The following is a 22,553-nucleotide window of genomic DNA, read 5'->3' on the forward strand; positions in this document are numbered from 1 at the left end:
TCATTTTTCCTCTCTGCATGAGAAATCTCTGCACGTGGTCTGTTTCACAGTCAAACCTTGTCATTTCCAAAACTAATGCAATTACATCACGTGGCCATATATTACTCCCATTCCAAATCAAACTAAGATATTTTGCATTTTATAAGCAGACTGATCACTGAGTGCTGATTCAAAAGAAGTCCCTCTCCAAACCTTTCTATTCTCTTCTGTCTCAGGCCCTTTGTTCCATTCTTTCAAGTTAGCAAAGGGGCTGTGTGAGTCACGCTGCTCACAGCTCAAGGCCAGAAGTGTGCATGAGATTTGGGTCACATCTCACAACAGCTCCATCACATTTATGGTTAAACTACAAGCAGCCGGGCTGTGTGAACTTGAACAACAAAGAACAATAGAGGGAGAACAACAAAAAACGTGCTCGGTTCCATTGCTGTATTGGCAAACACTGCTAGAATCACTGCACACAAAAGTAACGCTACATAGACTTGCATCATCTGGGGTAACTGGCTTGCTTGCAACCAACTGCTCTGCAGCCACTGATACATACTCCCTTTTGTCTACAGTCATTAGTTACCACTCTAGTTACTTTTTCTCCTGTTCCTTGTTATTAACTGTTGCTTATCTTGTTATTCTGTGTTGATACTATTTTGTCTATCAATAAATGGTTGGTTTTTGATGACTTACTGACTGATTTGCAATTTTATCAGATTTGCAGCCACTTACAAAACTAATCATTATAAAATTACAAACTAGTGAATTTGTAGATATGTACTAAATCATGCTTAAAACTTAAAAGTGAAATATGCAACAGGTCAGACATGCCACTCTGTTTTCATGAGCTGAGTGCTATTTGGTCTCATGCAACAGGCACTGTGGAAAATCTCACTCAGTCTATGTACTGGGAACAGCTATTCATCCTTTCTAACTTATAATTTTCATTTTTAACATGTTTCAACTCTGTGGATAGGCCACACTTTATACAGTTATGAGATAAACATCATGACTTGTACTCAGTACTTGTGCAAACCCGTTTATCACACCTGTTTCATGAGATCTGGTTGGCTAGGAAATGGGGCAGGACCATTTATCTATTATAAAGCCAATGTCTGAATAAAAAACACTCATTCTAAACCTTCATAAAAGCCACACGATTAAATAAAGGTACCAGTTATGCTTTATATATATATATATATATATATATATATATATACACACACACACACACACACACACACACACACACATATATATATATATATATATACACACACACACACACACACACACACACACACATATATATATATATACATATATATATATATACACATATGGAAAAGAACTTTTTCCATTCCTCTCCTTTTTCTAAACTACTTCTCATTAACTCACAAGCCCACACACAAAAAGAGGTCCATTTGCCCCACTAAAAAGCTTTTATATCATTAAAACCAGTTTCTTTCAATCTCATGACAGCATTGAGAATGCATGAATGTCTAAGTGTCCGCATTGTGGATGTGTGTATTTGACAGCATTGAGAATGCATGAATGTCTAAGTGTCCGCATTGTGGATGTGTGTATTTGACAACATTGAGAATGCATGAATGTCTAAGTGTCCTCATTGCGGATGTGAGTATTTGGGGGCATTCAAAACTCTGCTGTGGCAGAACCCTGAACACTTTCAAAGCTGAAACTCTCTAAATGTAAATGCAGAAGAAACATACAGCTCTTTATCTAGCTTAGATTTCTATTATGGCACAGGAGATGCAATAGGTCTTCGATCTGAATCCAGTCAAAACTACAATAACTGCCTCCCAGCAAAATGATTGAATTTCAGGGTACATATGGACTAGCAGTGCCCAAGAAGTTTGAGTCCGCCCCACTGCTCCTGCAAAAAATAATCAGTGATCCCTAGTGATTTTCAACAAGAACATGTCAGTCCCACCAACATAATGCCACCTTTGTTTGTGTGCTGATGCTCTCTGTGAACTTGTGGCATGAAATTGGGTTACTGGAACACTTGTGTCTGTTCCATTACGTTGCTCCTTTTGTCTCCCACTGTCAGGACAGCACTTCTGCAGTGAAAGCATCGGTCTGTTTCAGGAAATAAAACAGCCTTTATCTATCCAGTTCTCCTACGACCAAACCATTCATCCCTCACCTGGCAGGATCTGAAGCTATTGAATCAGAAAGAGAGAAAAACAGCAGCCACACAGAAGTCTAAAACAAAGACAAACCTGGTGACCTCTTTCACTGACTATAAAGGACAACATCGAAACCACACACCATACTCTGGCCTGACTTCTCTCCAATAATGCCAAATGACTCATGCTCATTCTCACAAAGCTTATTATGGTAGTCATATGCAAACCCTAATGTCATAAAAGTTCAAAGACATCAATGCAAGCATTTTGCTTTTAGCTGGGCTACCGTTACTTGACAACTGGACGGAGATATGACCCATATCCTACAGGGCCAAAGGCAGAGAGTTGACGGTCTTGTCTAAATTGGGTAGTGTTGTTAAAAATGGATGAACTGATCACATAGCTAACTGCATTTTTAGTCTGACAGGGACACGGAAGCCCATTATAAGCCATGTTAAGGGCACCGTTCACTATTTACATTTCAACATAGCAAATCTGTTGAAAAAACTGCAAGGGTGAAAATGAGCCCCCTGCTGGCTTTTGTCCTGAGGTATTTTAATGTCTCTAGTGACACCTGAGGAATCTTAAATGTCAGTTGCATAATTAAACACCTCCTGCAGAATTGGCAGGGGGAAAAAAGGGCTACCACTGGACAGACTGAATCGTCTGTTTACGAAGCAGTGAGGTTTAGGAATGAATGACAGACTGAATCGTCTGTTTACGAAGCAGTGAGGTTTAGGAATAAATGACAGACTGAATCGTCTGTTTTAAAACTGGTCTGAATGCCATGGGATTATATGTGATAAACACGTTCGTGATCATGCATACTTCATGTTTAAACATAGCTTGAAAACACATGGTAAACACAGGACTCTGCTTGTTCAGAGCAGAGATATTTGTTTGACATATTTGCCTACAATTTCTTCAATCCGTAAATGTCAGAACAAAATGGCATATACTGGACAATGTCTTTTTGAAGCATCACAGACAGAATATATTCAATATTATCAAGAATGGTGATATATAGTCAAGCATTGGCACTGGACATGACTGTGAAGTCCTGACCCAGACTCAAGCCCAGGAGTATGATGATACAAGACTGACTATCCTCTGTCCTAACCAATGGCAATTTGTCACATATAACATAATGTAACATATAACAATATACATCAGTAATAAGGCTCAGATAAATAATTATCCTTGACAAATTCTCAGATCAACACTACAGCTACACTTTCTAGACTTCAAGTGCATTCAAACTGTTTCTCTCAATGCATCTATAAGAACCAAGAGTTCAGCATCTCAGTAAATTAAAAGCAATTAACCTCCAAAATCAAAAACAAAAAAACAAAACAAACAAACAAAAAATGCAAACCTTCCCTATCTGATTTGTTGTTTTTGAAAGGGTTTTTGTTACATTATCAAACAGCCTTATTGCAGGGGGCTTTCTTCACCATTAGCTAACCAGTGAAGGGAACAGGCTCTCCTTTCTACATTCATCTACAGTATGTGAGCTCAAACACAATGTTAAGTCTTTGAGGCTCAAAGGTATCAACTCTACTAAAGCTTTTACATGCTACCATAGTCCAGGAAGTGGTCAGCAAGAAAAATGCTTAACTTCCTCGACACATGAGTTGCATGTTTGTTACCTGTCTGCAAGATTCTAGTAGCTTTCAGGTCTTAATGAAGTGTGTGCAACACTAAACACAAATTATTGTTACCAAAACTGATGATACCTGTGTGTCGTCCTCTCCTTTCATCAACTTGTAAAAAGCAGAACGCACCTTTGCAATGTGAGATGGTACTATAAGAAGGGAGCTTGTTTATCAATGCGTAAACTCATTCAATAATTTCAAAGCAAAAGATGAGATGTACTGAGAAACGGCAAGCAGTGTAGTGATGAGTCGTTTGTGAACGATTTGTTCATTTTGAACAAATCTTTTGTATGACTCAGGAGTAACAAATCGTCTGAGTGATTCGTTCATTTTTTCCCTAGGCCGCACATGCTCAGCTTCGTTCAGGAATGGGTCTTCGGGTCCTGGGTCTCTTGTTCACTTGTCACATGGCTGTTGCGCAGGCTCAGCGTAGGAACGAGCGGGGTCTTTCGTTCATTATTCAGGTGGTTACAGCAGTAACATGACCAATGCTATTATTACTGGTGAGGAGAGCCATCCAACATTAGCTGGATAGCTAACATTAGCTATGTAGCTATTGAGTGGACATTTAATTTGCCTTCCGTTGGAACAAGTTCATACACTATGGGTCTTCAATGACCAGGTAGGCTAAAGTGAATAGCTATCATAGAATGCAAATTTTTTTATTGATAGGCGAAGCGCTCTCGTATGGGCAAATTAAGTAATCAGTCATTTCAACTGAATAACTCAGTAGGCTGTGGTCCAAAAGGTTGTTTTAAAGCTTAATAAAAGTGAACCTGTGTATTATACTTTACCAAGTGAAGCAAACCATGTCGATCTTAGTGTCAGAGAACCGTCTTTCTGTCATCACTAGGGTTGCCACCCTTATAATACAGGATTGTCCTGTATTGGAAAATAAAATGCTGCGTCCTGAATGGATCAATAAAGGACGCTGTTTGTCCCGTATTTTTGTACACGTCGTTTTATATATGCGCTAGGTCTTCAAAGTGCTGAGAATAACATAACATCAAGTAAAACTAAACCACTTATACAAGCGGAGTGGGGAAGTTTAAGTTCAGTGGTGAGCTACAGACCAACTGTGTTAGATTGGACGTCAGCGTCATCGTTCCCATTAGGTGTAACTCAGTGGTTGCCTTGTAGCTTACAATTAAAAATAGCACCCTCAGTTGCTGTATTTTTCTTTTCCTTATTATTTCAATGATGTCTCAAGTCCCCCGGAGAAACGTAAGAGCCTGTCAAGATATTAGGCTGAATGATCGGTGGGTCAGCCCTTTCCCTGGCGACGAATACAAGGCAAACTGTACAGTTTGTCATCGAGCTTTTTCGGTTGCCCATGGAGGGGTGTCTGACCCTAAACAGCACGCTGCACGTGCTACCCATGTCTGAGCAGAACAGACTACACAGAGTGGAATTGCTCGATTCCTTATACCTCAGACTTCCCCCGAGGCGGACATGGTGTATTGTCTAATTAACTGTATATTGCCAACTGTAGCCTATATTATAGCCTATGTTAGCCTATATTACACAGTAACCAATACAAATAGCTAGGCAATAATCAGTGCAAATGTTATCCTGATATTCCATCCATTCTCTTGGATTTTGGGCTGAAGGTTAAGATAGTTATTTATTTTATAATTCATAAATATGATACATTATATAAATATGACAATGTACAATATAAAACATCTAAATGACCCATCAGTCTATCCTGTTTAAGCCATAAACATGATACACTTTTAAAAAATTGTTTTTTTTTTCTAACTAAGGAAAAAAAGGTTCACAGTATCATTTTGTATTTAACAGTCTAATCCATACACATTTTCAATCCGATTAATGACGCCTCCTCTACAGGTAACAGCTGCAGAGTTGACACATGTATATCACACTGTCACGCTGTTAAAAAAACCTGAGCTATGACATGCCGGGGGGGGGGGGGGGGGGGGGGGGGGGGGCTCTCTTATTTCTCCATATGAAAGGTGGCAACCCCAGTCATCACTCAGATGACAGCTACGGTGCCACACTAGTTCCTATGAACAAAATGCACAAATGACTTGAAAAAAGATTCGTTCATTTTACTGAACAAGATTCAAAGATCCGTGTCAGTAAAAAGATCCGAACTTCCCATCACGACAGCAGTGAATGCTTGTTTGAGGTTGCTTGTGTATTCATATATGCACACCTTTAATTAGGCAGGCACAGAACGCTTGAACAGGTGACTGAACAGGGAAAATCCACACCATCCTATGAATTAAAGGATTTCAACATCAATGCACAAATGAGGGTTTTAATGTTCTCTCCACATGTGCAACCATGCAGCAGCTTAATCTATGACAATGGCGTCAGTTAATTGTTTTACTGAAATTATATTTTCACAATAGTTAACAAACGTATTTCTTTATTCACTGTTCATAGGTCATTTATAAAACAGGCTCATAACAAAGATAATATACCTTCCCTTGGAGTAAAACAGTATGTATGTTTTTCATTTCTTCACTCAACTTTTCTTTTGTTTCAACTGAATGGTTTGCGGTATTAGCTTGATCTGCTATTGGAACAAAGTCGTCACTATCTATTTATTCATTTAATTCTATCTCTGTGTCTTACTCTGTCCAACCATTTCTGTACTTATTCTAAGATGAAAGGATTTTTTGTTTCTAATTCTATTTAATGTTGTTTCAGAATCTACTGCAGTTGTCATCTGTTGCCATGCAACATTTTCTTGCTTGTTGCACATGGCTGCACAGAGTGAATAAAAACAGTACACTTTTATTAGACTCACCCTCCATTATGCAGGTGTAATTTAACATTTCTCATAGTGTGTTGGCTAATAATAATGTCCACGCCTCCCTTTAAAGTGGTAGTTTCTGACCACACATAGTTAATCAGGGGTGCTTATGTATAAATAATTAGAGCCATACATGTGCATACCACAAACAATCTGTATTTATAAACCTTGACTGCTTATTGATGTGTGTATGATCTGTTGGAATATTTGGTAAGTCCCAATTTTGTTGCTCATGAGGTTATCCTAAAGCTGATTTGTAACACAAAGTTTAGAAATTTGTCTGTGCAGTGCTGAAAAATGAGGGCCTCTGGTTGACACTTCGAGCCATAAAGCCCAGGGAGCTTATGAAAAATCCACTTGGCCGGACACGGCAAGCCTCAGCCACGAGGCACCTTACACAGTGCTTAAAGAATATTTACATTGTCTTTCTTGCATTTTTCTTGGAAATACGTTAACACAGTTTTTCCAATCGATTAAACCCTGTTACACAACTTAAACTAATTCTCTCCTGTAACAGATAACAGCCTTCCTAAACTGGTGTACACTGCATTAAGAATAGACTGATTCACGTGCTCTCTTAAGATTGAGCCCTTTCTGTTCAGGCATGGCTGTGTATCCTCTTGCATAAACAAATTGGGTACTGAATTTTAGAAAACTTCAGCATGAGTAGCCAAGAACTTGAGTAAAAAAGAACATCAGTTCAGGGTATTGGTAAGGTGGTGCATAAAGACTTACGTGTGGGCTACAAATACTATTAAAGGAACATTGTTGCAGAGCGGTGGAAAGGCATTGAACTGGACATTGTATTAAAAAAAAAAAAAAAAAAGAGATATCAAAACTTGTTATCATTTGGAGCTTTCCAACCTGGGGGCAAAATTGTTAATCAATAAGAAAATATATATTTATTATGTATATATATATCATCTGTATTCTGATACAAATATGGTAGAAGGTTGCATTATTGAAGTTCTGTATTAGCTCTGTATATTCAGTGGGCTATTGTAAAAGTCATGTTAGTTTCAGTGTTTCAAAAGTGATCATGTGAGATAATTTGTTTTTATTTGTAATGGCTTTCAGTTGACCTGGGCTAAGTCTAGCAAAACGACACTGCTCTAAGGCTCGTCCTGAGGCATTCCTCTATTCACTGTGGCTCCTGTCCCTGTTTCCTCGGCCATTTTAGCCTCTCTTACTCCTTTAACTAAAGCAGTTTTCATGCCTTTGCTTTTGCATGCTTGTGCCTAAGGTACCATTTAGACACACACAAACTTATACACAAATGCATGCATTCACACACACACACACACACACACACACACACACACACACACAGTTTGGAGGGAGAGACTTAGCATAAAACTTATCTTCTGCTCATGTGGGCTAGTGGCTCTCTGAGAAAGTAAGCATGTGAGAGAGAAAGAGAGAGAGAGAGAGAGAGGGAGAAAGGAGGAGGGAAAGAGAAAAAGAGAGAGAATGGAAGAAAAAGAAAACCGTCTGGTCCCCCCCCCTCTAGGGCCAGTCAGATGACTTTGAACATGAAAGGGTTTGCTGGCCCTCACCTCTCAGTAATGCAGAGAACTCCGTTCCCCATCTCCTGCCTGCAGACACAGGGTAGAGACGGAGCAACTGAGTCGCGCCAACTGGCTTCACATAGGAGACAGTGGCCGTCTACCAAATAGTCTCAGTACAGGCACTGGAGGTCACACCTTACTAACCAAAAGGCCTTATGTCTGTTCTGTATTTGAGTGATGCACTTGAGTCTGTGATGCACAGCTTATGTAGCATTCAAACAGACATCATCGGTCATTAGCATCAAGCAGGCATGAGCTGGACTCCCTGGGATTCAAAGTGATGAAAGAGAAAGCACGGTGTGAACTGTCAAGATAGAACTGGATCTCACTAACTGCACTTTGACACTTTGACACAAAGCCACAGAGCATACAAGTGCCACTCTGATTCTAAATCCTTGCTTTGTTCCTTACATTTTGTGTATCCATTGCTGGCTGTCACTCTGTTTCCTCTAACTTTCTAGGAGAATAATAGTGAGTCTTGCTCTGCAAAAAAGTTTGCCTGTGTGTATGTGTATGTCTGGGTGTGTTTGGGCACGTCCATTTCCCTCTGGGCCAAGCTTTGTGGTACTGTCTAACACTCACAACTAGGGTGCTAAGAGACTGAGGTTACACACTTGACTCACTGACACCCTTTCATTTTTTTGCACACTACCAGTCATAAATCAATGGTGGGTCATGTGCTGAAGAGACCCATGTTACGAAACACCTTTGATCCCACTGTAACCCGATCATTCCTTCCACAGATCTCCATGTCTCTCACTGGAAAACATTTGGATGTCATCTGATTTAGTAATACGTTACTAAACATTAATGATTCTGTTCATTGCAGGGCTTCATGCCTTCTTGGTTTTTAAGAAGTGTGTGTATGTGTGCGTGTGTGTGACTTACTGGCTATGGCATGCTGAGTGACTATGGTGTACACAGTGATTTGATGATACCGCTGTCATTTAGCCTCAGAACATACGACCTACTTTCTGCAGAAAGGACCTGTACCCTCTCCCTGATAAACCAGTCCAGTAGACACTATGGATTTGCTGACTGACTCCACAACACTACAGTATATGTATATTTCTTCCTTCTCTTTCCCTTTTTCCAGTGTCAGTTTGTAGATGAATAAGACAGGACATGGCGTCACAGGATAACGTTTGTTTCAGGAGGATGATACAGCAATCGCCAGTTGCTTTGGGGGCCCAGGAAACCTAACCCTCACTGGAGATGACCATTTATGAGTGTGGGACTGCCACAGCAGGCTGGCATTTCCCTCTCACACCTCAGCTGCACTTAAAAAAGCAGATTCCATTTCACTCACAGACAGGGATAACTCTTACCTGCAGGGAGGGGCGTTGCAATGAAAAATGTGTGTGTGTGTGGGCGTGCACAAATGTATATGATAGTAAACACACTTGCCCCCTGGACTGAATTGCACGACAGTGAAAAGTACATAATATTAATATTAGATTACAAGTATGCATAATAACTTGTAACAAGAGAAGATTAAATGATGCTTTCAAGTGACGCATGATATTATTTAAGCAGTGCTACCAACTAAATTTTTCCAAAAAAAAAGTTTCAGTAATTGTAATTTACAGGCTTAGTGTCAATTCCAAGATCAGAGGTGCTGGGTTATCAGATCAACACTGTGACATTCTCAGCAGCGCATTCATTTCAAAGATTGCAACCCTACTTTCATATCATGATATGGTAACATGATATGGTAATATTGACATAGTTATTATAGGATAGTCTTCCTTTATTATAAAGAATAAATACCGCCTCCTTGAAGTATTTGCAATTACACACAATAATTTTTTGACCACCTGAATTAGAATTAAGCACATAATCACACTAATCAGAGCAGAGTTTCATAAAGCAGTTTGTGTTCACCTGAAGAATAAACACTGGCACATATACACACAGTTTAAGTGACTACAGTCCGACCTGTGATGACACTTGTTGCAAATGGTCCAATCAAAAGTAGAGAACATTCTAGATTCTAGATGGTGCCATGGAGGCGCTGATGGTGTCGATTGAGGGAGCAGCTGTGATTGTTTGACTATCCAGTGTTTGTCAGATGTGGAGAACTGTGCAGGGATAAACTGCCGAAAATGTTAATAACGCTTGAATTGCTCAGATATAATTAGCTTACTGGTGAATTTCAGACCAAGGTAGAATAGAGTACAACTCTTCTTCTTAGTCTCTTACTCTCTTCATAAGAAGATTGAATTTATGATGAAAGTCCATGTAATGTCATTCGATCAATGAACAGGATTAAGTAATACCTTATATACAATAGTATGTCCTATAGGGTTGCCGGTTCGATTCCCAGGACCGACATCCACGGCGGCGTGCCCTTGGGCAAGTCACTTAACCCCAATGCCCCCTGGGTGCAAGGAATGCTGCCCACTGCTCCTATGTCTGGTGTGTGTTCACTACCAGTGTGTTGGATGGGTTAAATGCAGAGGACAAATTCACTGCTCACTATTCACAGTGTGTGTGTGTGTGTGATCACAGAGATTTACATTTACATTATTCACATTACCTTTAGCTGCCTACACTTCACTGTAAAATAAGAGTCCTTAAACATCAGTGTTGGAAGAACAAAAACACAAAAACAAGACAAACTACAAGTAACCAAAGTATTCAGTGACAGTTGCTGTGTGCCCTTAGGGATAATTTGATTTTTTGACAACGGTCACTTGAAAAATGTCCCACATTATAATACCCTCTAGATGTGAAAGTAGTAGAGGTTATCAAACGGTCCCATGTATATTGTATTGCTGCAGTTTACAATAATATTTAAGAATGCCACCTGACACACTGCATGGCCGCATATTCATCATCTCTGTCACACTCTCAATCTCACACAATACCATGTGGCTGTACCTTAAGACTGGGGCTGCAGGAATGTCGGACCCTTTGGGATGAAGGACTGTGGTTTTCTGGTGTCCAACTCTCCTTGGTGTGTGTCTCCATCTTCCATAGAGGGATAATGTTTTCCTTGGAAAAACTCTCGTGGATAAATTGTTTTTGCATGGAGGTGTCAGCACCTATAAAGAGATGCTTCTGTAAGTTAATTTATTTAGTCACATAGATATTAAGCAGTCAAGATCATGTGATTAGGTACCTCCATTTATCACAAACATGCTGGTAAAACACTACACAGGACCCACATAAAGTATTAAACAACTTTATGCAAGATATCCATAAGCCACATTTTACAATTTTAACAACACAACCAACAGAGTGACAGCAGAGTATGACAATACCATAACAATTTCAACATCACTAAAAAAATGAATAGCACAACTTGCGCAAGTGTTGCTGTAGCATGCATTTTACATAGTCTCTTTATCCTTCTGCATGAAAGTTATCTGCACTAGGAGACAGCTATCTAATTACCATCGATAGACCACTAAGCCTTTATGGCTTTAGAAAAGCATTCTGCGCCAGTAAAGAAAACAGTAAAACCAAATTAAACTGCTTAAAAGAGGTGCAAGATTTGAAAAAAAAAACAAAAAACAAAAAACAAACAAACAAAAAAAAAGAAAACCCCACTGCATAACCCCTAAGTAGTCACTCAGATTAAATCACCAAATCACGTTTCTAATAGAGCATTAAGCTGACGCTGGACTTCTCTAAGCATACACTGTGCCACACTTCTCAAACTAACAATGAGCTCCTTGTGGCGAAGAACAACAAAAAGCAAGAGCTAATCAAAAGTTTGCCACAGAAGGAACAAAAATGGATCTGAATGGTCACATGGAATTAAATTGTGCCTCTACAAGATGCATCCATTGCAAGCTACCTCAAATAAACAGAGGCAATCAAATAATCATACACAGACATACACAACAAACACAGACACATCAACACACACATACATACACAAAGGGAGAAGAAGGAAGGGAGGGGGAGAGAGAGAGAGAGAGAGAGAGAGAGAGAGAGAGAGACTTGATTGTTTTGAAAATATTCATGTTACGACATGTCGCACATCGTTTTCTGCATTTCTTTTTAGTGATACATCAAGCTTTAAGTAATTATTTTGCACGGTGAAGAAAACAATATCACCACAACTACCACGACAACGCAATTATTTTACGCTTGTCGCTTGACATATAACCTCCACAACAACATAATTATTTTATAACTGATATGAGAGACCGACAGGCAGCCTACTTTGGAAACGCTTATGTCACATGAACCAGATCAGATTAATCATACAGATCAGGAAGAACAGCCCATATGACTGGGACTATAAAGCAATTGCAGTTATAGAACTGCACCTAGTAGGGTTAATCATAATTAAGTCGAGTTTTATTTACAGTGGTTGCACAGTCGAGGCACTGCAATATTAACGTCGCTGTCGCAGAACACTGTATAACGATCTATTTTCTGTTTTGGGAATGCATTTTCGAGGCTGCTATAAAGTTACTATTAACCTACATTGTTTACAGCTCGCATAGCTTATGAGGGGCAGACATGACAATGCTGTTTATATTTCCCTTCGCCAAGCGCTCTTTTGCATAATTGGCTTCTGTACATTCAGGCACCGTTCTGCACTCCTGAAGCTCGACGCAATACGCACTACCATCTCGCTTTCATACACTTTTCGTACACAAACTTTTCCTGCTATAAATCAGAAATGATTACATAACCAAACATACCATTCATTTACACCATTCACAGAACTAAAAACGGCTAAAAGACTCACCGTCATTTATCTACCCTGTTCACCGCTCTTGAAATTAAGACGGCATCGTGAATGACCTCCAAGACATAATTTAACAGGGATGTGTCGACAGTAGCTAAGAAACCGTTCTACAGGGATACACTCTCCAAAGGATTCATAATATGAATCCCCATCTTGCTTAACAGGTTAAGTTTAACAATTTTGACGTAAATCACTGAGCGTTACACTAGTGAACAAACTCTTGGACAGAAATGCCATTTAGGAGTCTATGAATACAAAAGTCCTGCCTATTCACCATTTTCCGTTTGTTATGGTAGAATTTTTGGACTTACCTTGGTTCGTCATTGGATGACGCGATGTTTAGCTCTGGATGACAGCTAGGTAATCAATCTGATGGGGAATGTTTCCGATTTAGAACCAATTAATTGAAACTTTCCATTGCAGGCTGTTGATAGGAATGGTCGGTTCAATCTCTGATCAGCACAAATGTCTGAAAGGTCCATATAACTAAAAGCGAGTCCTCGGAGATGGCTGTAGTGTCTTAAATGCGTTGATTCTGGGCGTAAATCAACGCCCGATAAGTACCTCTGATGTTCAGGCGAATCGAAGCTTTCCTTATGTTGTCGAAACCGCTTGCACGGTACACGCTTATCCACGTGACTCTGCTTCGAATCTTAGCATACAGTGGTTAAACAACAGTGCTCTGTTTTTGAAAATATGAATACAGTTAGGAAGTAGACCGAACGTGTTGACAAATATTAACGCCACCGGTATGGGATCAATGGTTTTCTGGAATGTTCACGTCGCCCCATACCAGCGACTGCAGCTCCTCAAAAAGTGTGCGCAATTCATTGATGAGAACTCCCATAGGCACTGGGAATGGGAGACCACATCCACGTGATGTTGCAAAGTAGACTACAAAGCATCTGTCAGGTGGTGTGGAGTCTGCCACAGCCAGCATTTGGAGTCGAGAAATTTGTGACGCCTGAGTATCCGACGAAAGAATACAAGCCTTCTGTCTTGTCAATACATTATTTATGCCTACCATTTCACATGTATCAGTAGGAGCTGGGTCCCATGACAGTTAATATCATATTTGGTTAATAGCTTAAAGTGTTTTCAGTGCATTCCACCTAATTAGATCATTAGAGAAGCACAGAAGTCTTAAAGAATGCAACAACAACAACAACAATAATAATAATATGCAGTCTGTGATTTTACAACCATACGAATTAACTTCTTTGATTCAGGATTAAATTTGTTGATCCCTGTTGTTTAGGTCAGACTTTTTTGTACTTGCAATCATGGGGAAATCAGTGATCAGCTCAGTAATATAAACAGTAGCTTCAAGCAGCACAGGACACAATAGGGGGTTAGACCTGACAGCCTATGCTCCCGTGTTACCATGGAGATATCCTGGCAGTGTGATATGTAAATGTTAATTTTCACATGAATGTGGTATTTACAACATGCTCCTTGATAGACACTGAATGCTTGACACAGGCACATTACCAAATTTCATGAACTCTCTACTGAACCTTTTGCTGACCCAAATCCCATGTTCATCGTCTGTACTTTTTGACACATTATCACACAAAGGTCAGTGCAATAAAATAATGGACATGTCGGTCTGACTTCTCCGTTCTTCTAAAATTATAGCATTAAACTCATGGAATGAATGAAATATGACGTGTAATTACTCATTTTCCAACACATTATGACAACAGTGGGGGAAAAATGAACAGCAAGCATTGAATGGACAAAAGTGGTTGTTTCAGACAATTAATAACTGGTCTGAATCCAGTCCTCTTAACACAGTTGACCATTGTTAGTGAGTGATTGTGGACAGAGGACGGAAAATCAGAGCTGAGCCAACAAATGTGAACAAGTGTCTGAACTGGGAACAGATACAGTATACAGTATAGTCAGTCTATCAGTGTTCAACACTTGTGTGCAGATATTAAGGAACAGACAGAGCAAATGTAATTTACATTTGAGTCCCTTTGTGGTTTGTTGGTTTCGGTTTGTTGATTTTGCATATATTCTAAAAGCAACCAGACTTGTAATATTTTTGTTTTATTTTATCAGTTCTGATGATAACTGTTAAGGAGAAGGAGAAAAAATATGGCTTCAGTCCAGACCAAAGAGTGAGGCTAGCTCTCACAATCTGAACTGTCAATGAACCTGACCATTATTACCTCTGGTTCCACTTGTGTGGGCAACTCTATCTGTTCAGCTTTTTGGGGAACATTTTTCTGTCACAAGTGGTTTTCTGAGAGCCATTAAGAACCTCTGAAACACAGTAGTTAGAGCAACAAAAACTCTTTAAAAAGTGCCACAGGCAGACCAGGGTGACAGCTTTATATTTCTTCTTGTTTTGATGCATTACTTATTGCATGTTTCTTTGTGCAGCCATATTTTTCTGCACATTGTACAAAATACTAAATGTTTTAAGTAAGTAACTGTGATGATTCATTGACTATTTGTGTGGCTAAACAGTTTCTGAATCAGCTGATTGTTTGGTAGACAAAAGTGATGTCAGATGATGTCACAATGCTCACAATTTCCTCATTATCCAATTATTTGACAGAAGTTTTTAACTGCCTGAAATCTGCAAGAGCTTAACTGAGATATTATGCTTTTCTCCAAAGCAGAATATTTTCAATCAGTTTTTTTTTGTCATGTGCACGTTGTTTTTTTTCCCGTCTCTCAAAACCTTTCTCAGCTTCCATAGTGTTTTGTAATTTTCTGCCTTCATTTTCATTTTGTAATTGAGTAGCCTGAGGAGTGTTTTAAACAATAAATACCTAGTTTGTGTGGCTGAAAAGATTAGTTACACCTCTTAACAGGGCAGAATTGGTAAACTAAGATTTTTATATTCTTTGATTCTTCAAAGTGAAGGAAAAGTGATACACAGGGAGATTCTGAGAAATTCATATACAGTGGAATTCTGTCCTGCATTGTGTAAATACAAACTTGGTATTAGAAAGAGTGCGTTGGTTTCACAGCAGGTTGCCAAAATAGCATACGGATGCCAGTGGCACTGCTTATCACTTTCTAGACTGGGAAAATAAGGCTTTTCAGCACAGAGGCTAATGTGAACACGATGCCTGTTGGCAACTGAACCTACGGTTTTAGACAAATCCCAAACTAATGAATTCAAAATGGTCTGAGTTTTAATCCTTTTATGTAATCACTTTGAGCCTCCCACCCACTGTCTCATTTTGAAGCATTCTGATTTATTTCTGAGGGAAAAACCTTCACTTTTATTACAAACCATAAAACAATTTTGTTTAACATTGTAGTAAGGCACGCACATTTTGTGAGTGCACCCACGTTCATCGAGTATGACTTGGGGCTACAATTGTTCATTTGAGTGTACAAGCAAAGTCTCAGATTAAAGACACAATAAGTATGTTTTTTTTTTTTTCTGAACAATAAAAATTCCAGCGGTATGTATTTGCTAAATTCGTAATACAAATCCCCCTTGTTCGTAAAGAGGTAACCACGCAGAACCAAAGACGACTCAACTGTTGCCATTCTAATCTCCACGTAAATTGCATGTTTACTTTGCATGGCCCATCTTCCCCATTGCACTGTGTCTCTATCATTAGGCTCAAATGCATGAGGCTCTACTCAGATCAGTGATGGCAAGGCTGTTAAAAGCCTCATTTCTTCTCCTGCCTGTGCTTCAGCTCAGGATCTGCCATGTAGGTCAGGAGGAAGCAGCTTCTCTTCCACTTGGCTCCATGCATTTGCATGTGAAGCGCATTGAGAGAGACAGAGAGAGAGGCAGCACAACACGGATCGGTCTCATAAGAAGCTGAGACACGGATATTGGTCAGAGGAGCTGTTGATGTTTTATTAGCTGAGACTATTAAGGCTTTTAGCAGTTTAAATTCATTGATCTGCAACTAACATGTACAGACAGAGAATGATTTTCAAATAATGGAACATAAGATTAAGTGTAAATTTTTTCGGGTACTTCTCGATTGATCTGTTTAAATATGTGGTTTTTGCCCCTGCCCCACACTCACCGTGCTCACACGCTCTCTCATCCAAAACAGTGAAGTTACCTCTCATCAAAATAATATCTCATCTTCCCACTTACATACATGCAGTGTCAAAATTTAATTGCATACTTCCTGAAGAACTCCGATATCAAAAATAGTTCTGACCCAATCATATCATACACGGCATATTTGGAGGTAGATAAAAGTGTAGGCGAGGCTATTTACAATGAAAATGTAAAATTGATGGTCAGTGATTGTGTCATTCTAATCTAACCTTTCAAACACTTTATTCACATTAGAAAAAAACAAAACAAAACAAACAAACAGACAAATACATCGGAGACGCGAGTACCACAGAATTTGATGTAATGCAATTCAAGGTATTCACATTACAACATCCACACACCATTTAGCTTGTGACAGGTTATAATAATGATTTCAGTACATATTTACTGTATAACGCATTTCACCAAGAGGCACTTCCAGTATAACTGGCAATAAAGGAGCTACAGTATAGTGTCTCAATTACAAAACAGTAAAAATAAATTATGTATGTCTAAAAGTCTTTTTGTTGTTATTTTAATTTTTTTTCCTCATACTGTACAGCAAATATATATTGTACAAAATGGAGCATCAACCAGCAAGAAAAAAAAAAAAGAAGAAGAATTTTCACCTACTAAGTTCTTGTAAATTACATATTCCTCCTTTGATAAGTATTGCTACATGTGTTAAGTGCAAGATACTTGTGAGAAGAAAAGAATCAGTCTGTGAAGTGCCACTTCTATAAAAAAATACAAGTCTCATTATTATTATTATTATTTTTTTACAGTTTATAGAATTATAAAGCTTGTTTGGTTCTCCACGTGGTGACGGTAAAGATGTATGAGTAGATGTTCATGACAGCCAATAACATACACCAAAGCACACTGTTGTATATCCTTCAATCAGAGGGTGAGGGCGAAAGCATAAAGGATTTGAAAAAAAAAAAAAAAAAGATTCAAAGATCTTAAAAAATAGGTTTGGGGAAAAACATAAGAGAAGGAAAAAGGGCAACCTGCACCCAAATAGCAGTTGTAATACAGAAAGGGGCATATCCATGGAAGAGGGGATGAGGGGAGGTATATAAGTGAGAGATAATAATTACAGAATGTCAAGTAGTTCCTCAGAATGTACATAGAATCTCAAATCCATACAGAGCACAGATCAAAAGGAGCGCCAGCAATTATCTAGTCTATGTGTTCTGTTCAGCTTTTCTGAATAACAATTAACCCCTGAGAAAGGAAAGAGAGAAGATAAGGGAAGGAAAAGGAATTGAATGAAAAAACAAACACACACACACACACACACACACAATACTGCATTCAGCCATGTTGCTGTCCACTAGTTTTCATCAGCTTTTCACTTGAAATATTAAAAAAAACAAAACAAAAAAAAAACACCCAGTCATTACAGTACACTGTGATCAGGGACTTTGGGAGAACTCTAGGTTTTTTTCACAGGCACTAAGGGTTCTTCTGAATGACAAACTTCACGCTCTACAGAGACCAGTACAAATCAACAGAGTAGTGCCACACACTCCACAAAAATTTCCCTGACTTCCATTCATTCAAGAGTGCACGTCCCAGCCCCTGTAACTACCCATGCATCAATAGACATGACTCTATGGCCTTGGGAAAATGTGAAAAAGTACGAAGATGATATGAAATCAGCAGGAGGCTTTCCTTATTTATCAAGAGCAATGTTGATGACTGTATAAAAGAGCATTGAAGAACAGCTGAACAGGTATGAGAGAAATCATATAACAAAATATAATCTATGTGCATGCCATAATGATCATCTGGTGACATGTACACTGAGGGGAAAAACATACACACACATACACACATAGACATTTCAATCCATCCTTCAGAGAAATGAAAAAAAAAACAAACAAAACAAAACAACAGCAAAAAAAAAAAGAAAAAAAAAGAAAGAAAAAAATGTAATGGCCTATAGCTGAACTTTAAAAGCACTTATGTCATGGTAGCATGTCTTCCCAAATGACTGTCTATGATGTAACCCATCATCACTGCAAGAATATATCATATATATCATATCTTATGTAAAAACAGTAATACTGAATCATTCATGATGAAACTGACTGGGAACGGACTGTTAAATAATTTAGTGTACCTACTGCATCTATATCCATACTAATTGTCATAAGTGTAGTGTATACCACCACAGACCCCGATGTCAAAGAAGAATTTCTAAGTTAGGTGGACAGTGTCAGTGTAAAAGTCTACATGCAAAACAGGAGTGTTTCATTATTCCATCTAATGGATACCCCCTGTTTCATAGTGTAACTCTTGCGACCTGTATATTTTCAGTTCAACGGCCAATCAATGGTTGAAACAGATTTCATAGGCAAGCTATAAAAGAGCCACAGAGTTCCTCCTCTCCCCTTATAGGTGTTGTCAATTTGTACTGAAAATTTGAAAACAATTCATGTACATCCATTGGCAGCTTGTAAAGTGTCCTGAATACTAAAGGCAAAAACTTCACTCAATACATTTTACTGGTATGAGAATTAGCCAGAATATTGAAGCTTGTCAGACATATAAAACCAGGAAAAAGACAGTTTTGTGGTTTTGTGACTGTGAAGACACTATGGTTGCTATAAACTATCGATGGTAGCATTAGAGAGGCAATAGGATTTTAACCAGGACTAACAAGCTTCTTGAGAAGGGGGCTGATTGGTATGTCATTTGAACTTGTATGTCAATTATTTCCAATTATGTGTTTGTTTAAGTATAAATTCCAGCCACCCCATGAACTGTACATAGTAGATCCACAGTTCTTACAGACACAGAGGCCCCACAGACAATGTGGAATATGTCATTTCCCATTTGAACATTGAGCGTTAGCATGTTAATAATAAATTCAGGAAAGGGGTGGGGCATGGGGGATTAGAGAGAACATGGTGTTCCTTTCTAGTACCTTTACAATAGAGAGGTCGCTCTTTGTGTGTGTTGTGTGTGTTGTGTGTGTGTGTGGCTCCAAGAGAAAGCAGAATGAATCCTTTTTAAGATCACCTCGGACAAAAGGTTTATCTCCCTCCAAAGCACAGCTCTTTGATCCAAGTAACCAATTCAGTAATCCTACGAAAACCTGTTGCTTGTAAATGACTCTTTCTTAGCGCTATGGTTAATATAGCTCAGTTTTTCAGTTTTGCCAAGCAAGAAATTCCATTTTCAACTTAGTTTAGGCTGAGTTTCTATGAAAGCTCTGGTATAAAAGTACAGCCTGTCTTGAAAGCATTTAAGTGAAATATTTTCCTCAAAGATCTAAAGTGAACTGTGTAAACAGTTAGATAGGAAAAGAAATTAGTAAAGGTGTTCTATCATTGTGTATGGATAGGGCATCCATACATGAATTCGCATGTAATTTTATTTATACACTGTCACACTGTCATTGTTTCAACTTAGACTCAAAGGTCATTGCATCTCCTCTGTAGCATGTCTGTGTATGCTGTCTGACTGATTCTAGCAATAGCTGCTACCAGGCATGGCTCCACTATGAGAGGAAAAAGTCATAAAGATCAAAGACACAGTGGAGTCAGACGATTGCGTATTCCTTCTTTATGCTGTCTTGGTTTATGGGTGAACATGCATCTACACATGAATATGTCCCACTGATCTTCAACCAAACTGTAAGAGATAGTTTCCCCCCAGCAGTTGTAGAGCCACTAGTAAAAATGAACCTGTCTGTGTTCTCTTGTGAGAAAAGCCAATGACACTCTACCCAACAGACAAGATACCCCCCTTTCAAACACTTAAGAAGGAGCGTGTCCTCTTTCCTCTCTTCTTTGTTCGTGAAAACCTGAGTAGGACTAGAAAAGAAGTAATCTGAACTTAGATGTCAATTTCACAATCAAAGTGTGAGCTTTACTCTCTTTCTGCCAATCAATAAAGAGCTCAGTAATACAGGGGTCGGAGGGGGGGGGGCATTCTTTTTTTTCTCTGCTCATCACCAGCACACAAATGGCACAGTTCACTGCTGTCTCTATATCAATAATTCACCATAATGAGGCCTTGATCAAAAGGATGGTTCTATCCTGCTCGTGCACGAAGCTAAAACACTACCGCTTCAGGGATGCGTAGTACTCCGATTGGCTATATATAGCCAACTGTCAAAGCAACTGACCTTGCTCCCAACTCCCAACCAACTCCCAATTACTGGTAAATATTGCCAGCTACATGAGAAAGATGCAATCACTCTTCTCCTATTCAGTTTAAACACTCAGCTTCTCTTCAGTGCATAATATGAGGCCAACTGCTGAGCACTGCCTCATTCCAACACGACTCGTTCAAGCTGACGATGCACACTAACTATTATATTTTTTCTTTGCAGAATGTTGTATAAAAGGTGGGCACACAGATATTGACATCAAAGACTAATCATTCTTTCTGTATGGCGTGGGCCAACTGAGATGCTCATGAATAATAGTGTGCCACATTGCATCTGTGCTACTGATAACCAATGCCATCTAGCCAAACAGCACTTTTTTCAAATGCAGCCAAGATTTTTGAATGTATGCCTCACTAAATTCAGTAAGCTACTACTCCTAGTCATTGTATTAAATTTCAATGATCAGGACCTTATCGTGCATGCCTGCTGCTCTTAGTATGGCTGGCTGTCCTTCCCTTGTATATGTGTCACATGACTTGCCAACCAACAGCCTGTGTCAGTTGTTAAGGAATCTGCTCACATACATACATGGAGTAACAGCCTAGCTTTTCCATCCTAGCTGTAGTATGGACAATATAAGATAATATGTGCCTGTGTATGAACTACAAACAACAGCATGTTTTTTTCCCCTGTGTTTTCAAAGTGCTGAACATTAAGTTCTCCTAATCCCATGGCTTGGCTTTGTTAAAATACTTGATTCTGACTGGTTAGTGAGTGGTCATTACCTCTGTAGAATGAGTGGTGAATAATGACAGGCTAAATAATCTTGCTGTCACACTTAATCACATCACTCTCTACACAAAATCCAGCAGAGTAGCTCAGTTACACTACGTGAAGTACTACTGATAATAGGCATTGTAACGGTTTATCTATTGTATTTTATTGTCATTGTTGTTTAATTACTGAAATAAACCATCATAAATAATTATTCTTGTTGGGGGTCACATCACCCTCTCAATACCTATTTTCTTACAAATGATTTGATCTCTGCACATTATCCTGTATATACAACAGTTTGACAGTTAGCGGTTTAGGGAAAGGCATTAGGATTTTGATTTGCTTAACCAACTGGAAATTGTGAAAAAAGGAAAGAAATACAAAGGAAAATAAAAACAACAGAGAAACAATGAGAAAGCCTGGGGTAGCTTTTCCCATGTTTACATGACATCAAGGGATAATTTTTCTATTTTAGAATGCATGTGAGAGAATATTTAACAGTACAAGTGATAAAATATGAAATCCCCTTTCCCAATTCATACGTTAAAAAGAGGAGCCTGAACAACTTCAGCTGAAAAACAACTAGTGGCAGCAGCCCTTCTGGTGACTGGAATCAAAAGGTGAATGTTTAGCTGGTGAATGATGACAACTCAGTGACATATCATAATGACATATGGTGCGTGAAATATCTGCATAAAGGGGCAGATGATTTGACATATGTAATTATCAACGGGTAATGTAATGTCCTGGCAACTGGTCT

This window comes from Chanos chanos, chromosome 1 (assembly GCF_902362185.1).
Source record: "Chanos chanos chromosome 1, fChaCha1.1, whole genome shotgun sequence".
Lineage (NCBI taxonomy): Eukaryota > Metazoa > Chordata > Actinopteri > Gonorynchiformes > Chanidae > Chanos > Chanos chanos.